The sequence below is a fragment of the Dendrobates tinctorius genome, unplaced genomic scaffold (genome assembly GCF_039654945.1).
Source record: "Dendrobates tinctorius isolate UK_male_01 unplaced genomic scaffold, ASM3965494v1 ptg000040l, whole genome shotgun sequence".
NCBI lineage: Eukaryota > Metazoa > Chordata > Amphibia > Anura > Dendrobatidae > Dendrobates > Dendrobates tinctorius.
The window spans coordinates 18,700,052-18,706,927 of record NW_027361708.1 but is presented as its reverse complement, the minus strand read 5'-3'; the positions used below and the strand labels follow the sequence as shown (position 1 = coordinate 18,706,927).

The 6,876-nt window shown below is 38.6% G+C and overlaps 1 long non-coding RNA gene across 1 annotated transcript; it reads left to right on the top strand.

Annotated features, from left to right (window-relative positions):
• The first annotated feature begins 765 nt into the window (after positions 1-765).
• LOC141088743 (uncharacterized) lies at positions 766-4,709 on the top strand. Its single transcript, XR_012232039.1, has 3 exons — positions 766-908; positions 1,950-2,012; positions 3,806-4,709. It is a non-coding gene; the product is annotated as an uncharacterized lncRNA (long non-coding RNA).
• Positions 4,710-6,876: the final 2,167 nt, after the last annotated feature.

Below are 6,876 nucleotides of genomic sequence, written 5' to 3'. Positions count from 1 at the left end.
CTCCAATATTTGAGAAAAAAACAAAAACAGGCAGAGATGCTTACCTGTATAAACAGGCCTCAATACAAATGCACTATCAGGGTGCAGCGGACTCAAGTAAAATGGCAACTGCACAGGTGCAATAATACCTAATGAAACAGCCAGCCTACAATCAGGGATTGGCCGTGTGGCACACCAGTGCAAAAAAATAATCCGTATGTGGCAATGTTCACACTGTCTATACAGGTAAGCATCTCTGCCTGTTTTTGCTTTTTTCTCAAATATTGGTGCTTTTTTATTATATTAAAAGATTGTGTATGGTCATTACTTTAAGATAACTATTTTTACATTGGTTATTGACATTTGTGAATGGGTTTTGTGCCGCTATGATCTTACCTATACTCCACTATTAAGTTATGCACCAAAAAAAAAAAAAGGTGGGTTGTTTGGCCAATTCATCTTGATAATTTGAATACCTTTATAAAAACGTGCAACATTTTTTGCAGTACATGATGGAATTGTACACAGTAGGCATGTCAGACATATTATATCAATGCAAGTTTCTACACTGCAATCATGATGTCACTAATAGTCCCAATTTAAGCACATAACTCAATAAAAAGTATATCCCATGTGATTCTGGATCATATTTACTATAGCCAGGTGAATATTTCAACACCTTGTAAATGTTGCTGTGACCATCCATATGAAGAATGTGTCCTGATTCTAGCTCCACTATATTAAAAGGCAAGTCTTAAATCTACTATTTTAACTCTCTGAAATTAGAGAAAACACTGGACCAGTAACCAGTCATGTCTGGAGTCAAAGGAGGACCTTCTGGTTAGGAGATTTAATACCAGAACCTGCAATAATCCACTCAAAGATCCTTGGCCAAAGAGCACCTGTCTGTTTACACCCATGCCAAGACCGTAAGTCATACAAAATAACTTAAAGGAATTGTGATAGGTAATAACGTGTTGATTGGTGGGGTTTGACTTTTGGACACTCACAAATCGGCAGCATGGTGTAGTTTGTCCCCATTTAACTGGAATGGCATTGCATATGCTCCACCACTGATCCAGTCTTTCTTCATGAGACTGCCGAGCACCACACTCGACTTTTTCCAGAAGCACCATAGAAAATGATCAGACCAGCTGTCAGGAATCCAACCTGCTGCATTTTGTAATGGGGATGAATCAGAAACACCGGCGCTGCCGATTAATGTAGTGCCCTCACCAATCAGTAAGATATCACCTTTTCTGAGAGAAGGTGATAACTTGCTTTTAACAGACAACCCCTTTGATATAGATTATATAATCTGCAAATGTAGCATATACAGCTCTGGCAAAAATTAAGAGACCACTTTCAAATGTTGAGTTTGTCTGATTTTTCTCTTTATAGGTATATTTTTGAGTAAAATGTAAATTATTCTTTTAGTCTACAATCTTCTGACAACATGTCTCCGAATTTCCAAGCAATGAATTTTGTGTTTTTTTTCTGAATAGGAGAAGTGGTCAAAATTAAAAAAAAATAAACATTGCTTTCAGACCTCAAATAATGCAAAGAAAACAAGTTCATAATAATTTAGAAACAGCAATACTAATGTTTTATCTCAGGAAGAGTTCAGAAATCAATATTTTGTGGAAAAACCATGATATTCAATCATAGCTTTCATGCGTCTTGGCACGCTTGCCACTAGTCTTTCACACTGCTTCTGGCGCAAAAATTTAAGCCATTTTTCTTTGTTTGATGGCTTGTGACTATCCAACATCCTCCTGATTACATTCCAGAGGTATTCAATGGGGTTCAGGTCTGGAGAATGGGCTGCCCATGACAGGGTTATGAGGTGGTGGTCTCTTAATTTATGCCAGAGCTGTATATGTTTGGGTGAAAACTAAAACATGATGTGTTTTGTATTGAGCTCATAAAAAAGCAATATGTACAATCTAATCCCCTTGTCTATTTTTCAGTCTCTAAAGCAGGACTCCAATAGCATGGCTATCACTAACATCATCATGGTCTCCATCTTCAAAGTAAGCGCAATTATTAAAACAAAATACATTCTATGCATAAATGACGGTCAGAAAACGTTTATAAGAGATCTGTCCTGTCAAATTAATCTTATCAGTTTCTAAGATAAGGCAAGTTCTAGACTGATCCAGGAAAAATGCAGTAGATATTTTCGTTCTGGAGTCTTCTAAAGTGTTTGCTACTGTGTCACATAAAAGGTTCTACATAAAATAAGACATATACGAATGGGTCAACAATTGGCTTAGTCACAGGACAAAGAGGGTGATTAAGATTCTATATCGTAGGGGTCACTATTGGTCACAATTTTTTGAAAATGTTAAATAAATGACCTTGTAAAGAGTGTACAAAGTAGAATTTCAAGATTAGACAATGATACTAAGCTCTGCAAGGTAATCAACACAAAGATAATTTAACATTACAGAGGAATTGGAGAAGCTAGAGGCTAGTGAGGAGAAAAGGCGATTGATGTTTAAAACAGAGATAATTGTCACTGAGAAAATGTCACTAGAAACGACTTGGGAAATTGGTGGATAACTGGAATTGGTGGCAGTGACCAGTGCCAGGCAACTGCTACCAAAGCAATCATAGGAAGTATCAAATGGAAGAAGGACATAGCTGAAGTAGAGCAGCTACAAAGGAGACTGAGGAAAGTTACTACAGGAATGGTTAGATTGCAGTACCAAGGAAGGTTAGCGAATTTGGGATTATAAAGTTTGTAAAAAAGATGCCTTATGGGCGATCTAATTAGGAGAAGAGGACAAAGGTATCAGCATCATCACAGATTGTGATTCTTTTCTATAAAGCCCCCTTCTCACATAGCAAGATCGCTAGCGAGATCGCTGAAGCGGCACCGATTTTGTGATGCAACAGCGACATCGCCAGCAATCTCGCTACATGTGACACGCAGCAGTGACTGGCCCCCCCGCTGAATATCGCTGATCGTGCTCGAATGTCCTGGGCCATTTTTTCATCATCGGCGTCCCGCTGGCCAGCGCGCATCGCTGTGGTTGACTTTCCAGGTCGTATCGTTGACGGGATCGTTGGTACGTCGCTAAGTGAAACGGGAAGCTAAGAGCAGTGTGGCTATAGAAGTATGTACCACTTTTATTACATGAATAAGTTCATGTAAGGCTTGTTTGCCTGTCTTGAAAAATATTTTACAAGCTATAAGTACTTTCTGCAGATGGGACACTGATCTAGGGATTTTTACAGATGGGAAATTGCTCTAAGTATTTTGCAGATGGGACATTGATCCAGAGATTTATCCTGGCTGTAACATTTGGAGTTTGGAAGGAATTTTCCCCTAATAAGTGGCAATTAACATCGACAGCATTGAAGTTTTCATTTCCCTGGATTAAACTAGTAAAAATATAGGTTGCACTTGATGGACCAATGTCTTTTCAACCTTATCAACGATGTAAATATTTGTGCAGATTATATATGGACTACAAAACTAACTGAATCATTTCATATAGTAAAAAACAAGCAGAAATTCATGATAATATTGGTAAGGTAGGATGCAATAGTAAAGTACTTGGAATCTCTGGTTTAAATAGTAGATACAATCTGATTGCAATAGCAAAGTATCAGACTTCTGTAATATCTCCAGTTACAATATTATCAGCTTGAAAATAAAAGAATGGGTGGATCTAAAAATCTCTAATGCTCTAACCTTGAATATGGTGTGCAAAAGTACAAAGGTCTTGCTATTTTGCAGAAACATATACAGGTAACAAGATACAGAAGACAGAGATTATTGGTGTCATTTTCTGACATTCAATCTATTTCCTTGCAGATCCCTGCAATCCTTGCTGTCCTGATCCCTGCACCTTCTGCTGTCCTGATCCCTACAAGCCACGTTATCAAATTACCTGCAACCTCTGCTGTCCTGGTCCCTGCAAACCATGTTGTACTGATTCTTGCAAGCACTTCTGTTCTTATGCCTGCAAGCTTCAATGTCCCGATACCTGCAAATCCTGCTGTTCTAATCACTGCAAGCACTGCTGTCTCGATCCCTGCAAGTTCCGTTGTTCCAATACCTGCAAGTTCTGCTGTCCTGATCCCTGCAAGCAGTGTCTGACTGGGGGTGCCAAGGGCCTACCAGTAACATTGACTTTTGGGGGTCCACTTTTCTTCTGCATACAATTACTACACGACCCTGGTCCACAAATTTACCTGTAACTCTATATAATTACAAACTGGCTAGTATGATTAATGAATGATGAGATGCTGCTTTTTTCTGTACAGAGTGAATCAAGTGAATTATGACAAGTACTGTCTATACAGTAATGTTGGGGCCCAGATCTGCACAGGGGCCCACAGTAGGATTCCCCTGTTCCCCTATGGGCCAGTCCAAGCCTGCCTGCAAGCCATGTTATCAAAAAACCTGCAAGCCTTCGTGTCCATATTCCTACAAGTCATGCTGTCCTGCTCCTTGCAAGCACTTCTGCTCCAATCCTTCCAAGCATCGTCCCGGTACCTACAAGCTCTGGTGTCCTGATCCCTGTAGCACAAGCTGTCCTGATCCCTCAAAGCCCCACTGTCATGATCTCTGTAAGCCCCACTGTACTGATATCTGTAATTCCCACTATATTGATCTTTGCTAAAATAAAGGCATATACTATTGTAATAAATAAACATATAATTCCTCAGGATGGAGCTTAGAACGCCTTTCTCATAAAATCTGTGTTTTGAATATATTCTACAACTTATTAAAATGTAATTTAGCATTTGTACTATTTGTGTTATTGGTTCACATCGTTCGATGTACATGGGCTGTCTCTACTGAACTGGTACAAATTGCCAGTTGTCACACCTATATAAATGAGTAACATAACTCACATTACTCTTCTTTACCTGCTAACTGTACAAACCAGATTCTAAAATCTCTAGAGACAAAATAAAACCAGATTATATTATTATCCCATATAAACCCTTGGTCTAGTAACATTAATTAGTTCTCATTCAGATATCCGTCCTTTAACATACAAAAAGACCCAAATTAATTTAATATCAATGTGCTGAGAATTGTCAGGTGTCTTATATCTCCATTTGCAAGCTGCCACTCCATTCTTTCTCCAACAATTCCATACAGTTCCATAGATGATGAATTGAGCAGAAGTGTGTATGCTTGACTACCGCTCCATTCAAATGAGATACATGACCTCAATTCTCATGGGATCCTCTGGTATCAGTCACTTATTGCCTCTCTGACTTAAGGAGGTATTCCCATCTTCAAGATCCTATCCCAATATATACAGTAGTAGGTGTAATAATAATAATAATAATAATAATAAAAATAATAATAATAATAATAGCAAATGCCTCTAAGGGTATGTGCACACACTGCCGATTGGTCTGCGGATTTTTCCGCGCTGATTTTGCAAAATCCGCAGGTAAATCTGCAGGTCAAAAGACCTGCGGTATATCTGCGGATTAGCCTGCGGTTTTGCCCTGCGGTTTATCATCTCTACAATGGAGGAGATGGAAAACAGCTGCGGAATCCGCAGAAAAGAATGACATGTCAATTCTTTCTGCGGATTTGAAACCATAGCAAAAACCGCGCGGAAAAATCCGCACCGTCTGCACTGTGGTTTCCATTTTCCATAGGATATGGTGGTATTGTACAACGCAGCTAATTCTGCTGCGAATCCGCAGGGCCAAAACTGCTGCGGATCCGCAGCAGAATTAGCAGCGTGTGCACATATCCTTATTAGAAATGTAGTATAGTCCTCCTGATTCACTGCATCACTTACTCCATGGGCAGGGCATTGCAAACTTATACAGCTCTAGCAAAAATTAAGAGACCAGAAATCAATATTTTGTGGAATTACCATGATTTTTTAAAAACAGCTTTCATGCGTCTTGGCATGCTTTCCACCAGTCTTTCACACTGGTTTTGGCTCAAAAATTTGAGCAGTTCTTCTTTGATTGATGGCTTGTGACTATCCATCATCTTCTTGATTACATTCCAGAGGTTTTCAATGGGGTTCAGGTCTGGAGAATGGGCTGCCCATGACAGGGTTTTGATGTGGTGATCTCTTAATTTTTGCCAGAGCTGTATGTCACCAAATATAAATAGAAAAATCTAAAAAAAAGGCAAAAAAAACATGTTTGGTATAGCGGAGTGTTAAAAATGTAATCTTTATTTTAATTTTTATTTAATAATTCAATAGTACAAATGAAAATAAGTAACTCTGTAATACATCTGTGCTCCGACATCTATCCACCTATTTATCTATCTATCTATCTATCTATCTATCTATCTATCTATCTATCTATCTATCTATCTATCTATCTCTATCTATCTATCTGCATCTATCTATCTATCTATCTGTCTATCTATCTATCTATCTATCTATCTATCTATCAATCTATCTATCTATCTATCTACAGTGTATCTTTGCACATCTTTAACACCTAAACATCTGTAATTTGTATTCACCACTCTATTCTGGTTTGTGGAGCACAGATGTCACATTTTATGTCATCATGTGTGGTATGTATTGACATCTGTGTTGCTGGAAAAAACAGGACATGTTTATGTGTGGGTCACATGAACACATGGTCCATGTGAATACAAGGACATTTGCACAGCCCGATAGGTTTTAATGAGTGTGCATGTGTTAGTATATCCGGTACATGTGGTGTCATTTTTCACACTGACGTGTGACCATCCTAATGGTCTTGTGATGAATCAGTAAGCACCACACCTTTAAATTCTTCAGTATTCTAAAACGGAACATACAGCATCTAGTTAATACCAATCTTTCACTCTCAAAGTCACTGAGCACACTGACTCAGATTGAAGTGAAAGACATCATCAAAGCTGCTAATTGCTCTATTGTGTTTCCACACATTTCTGTG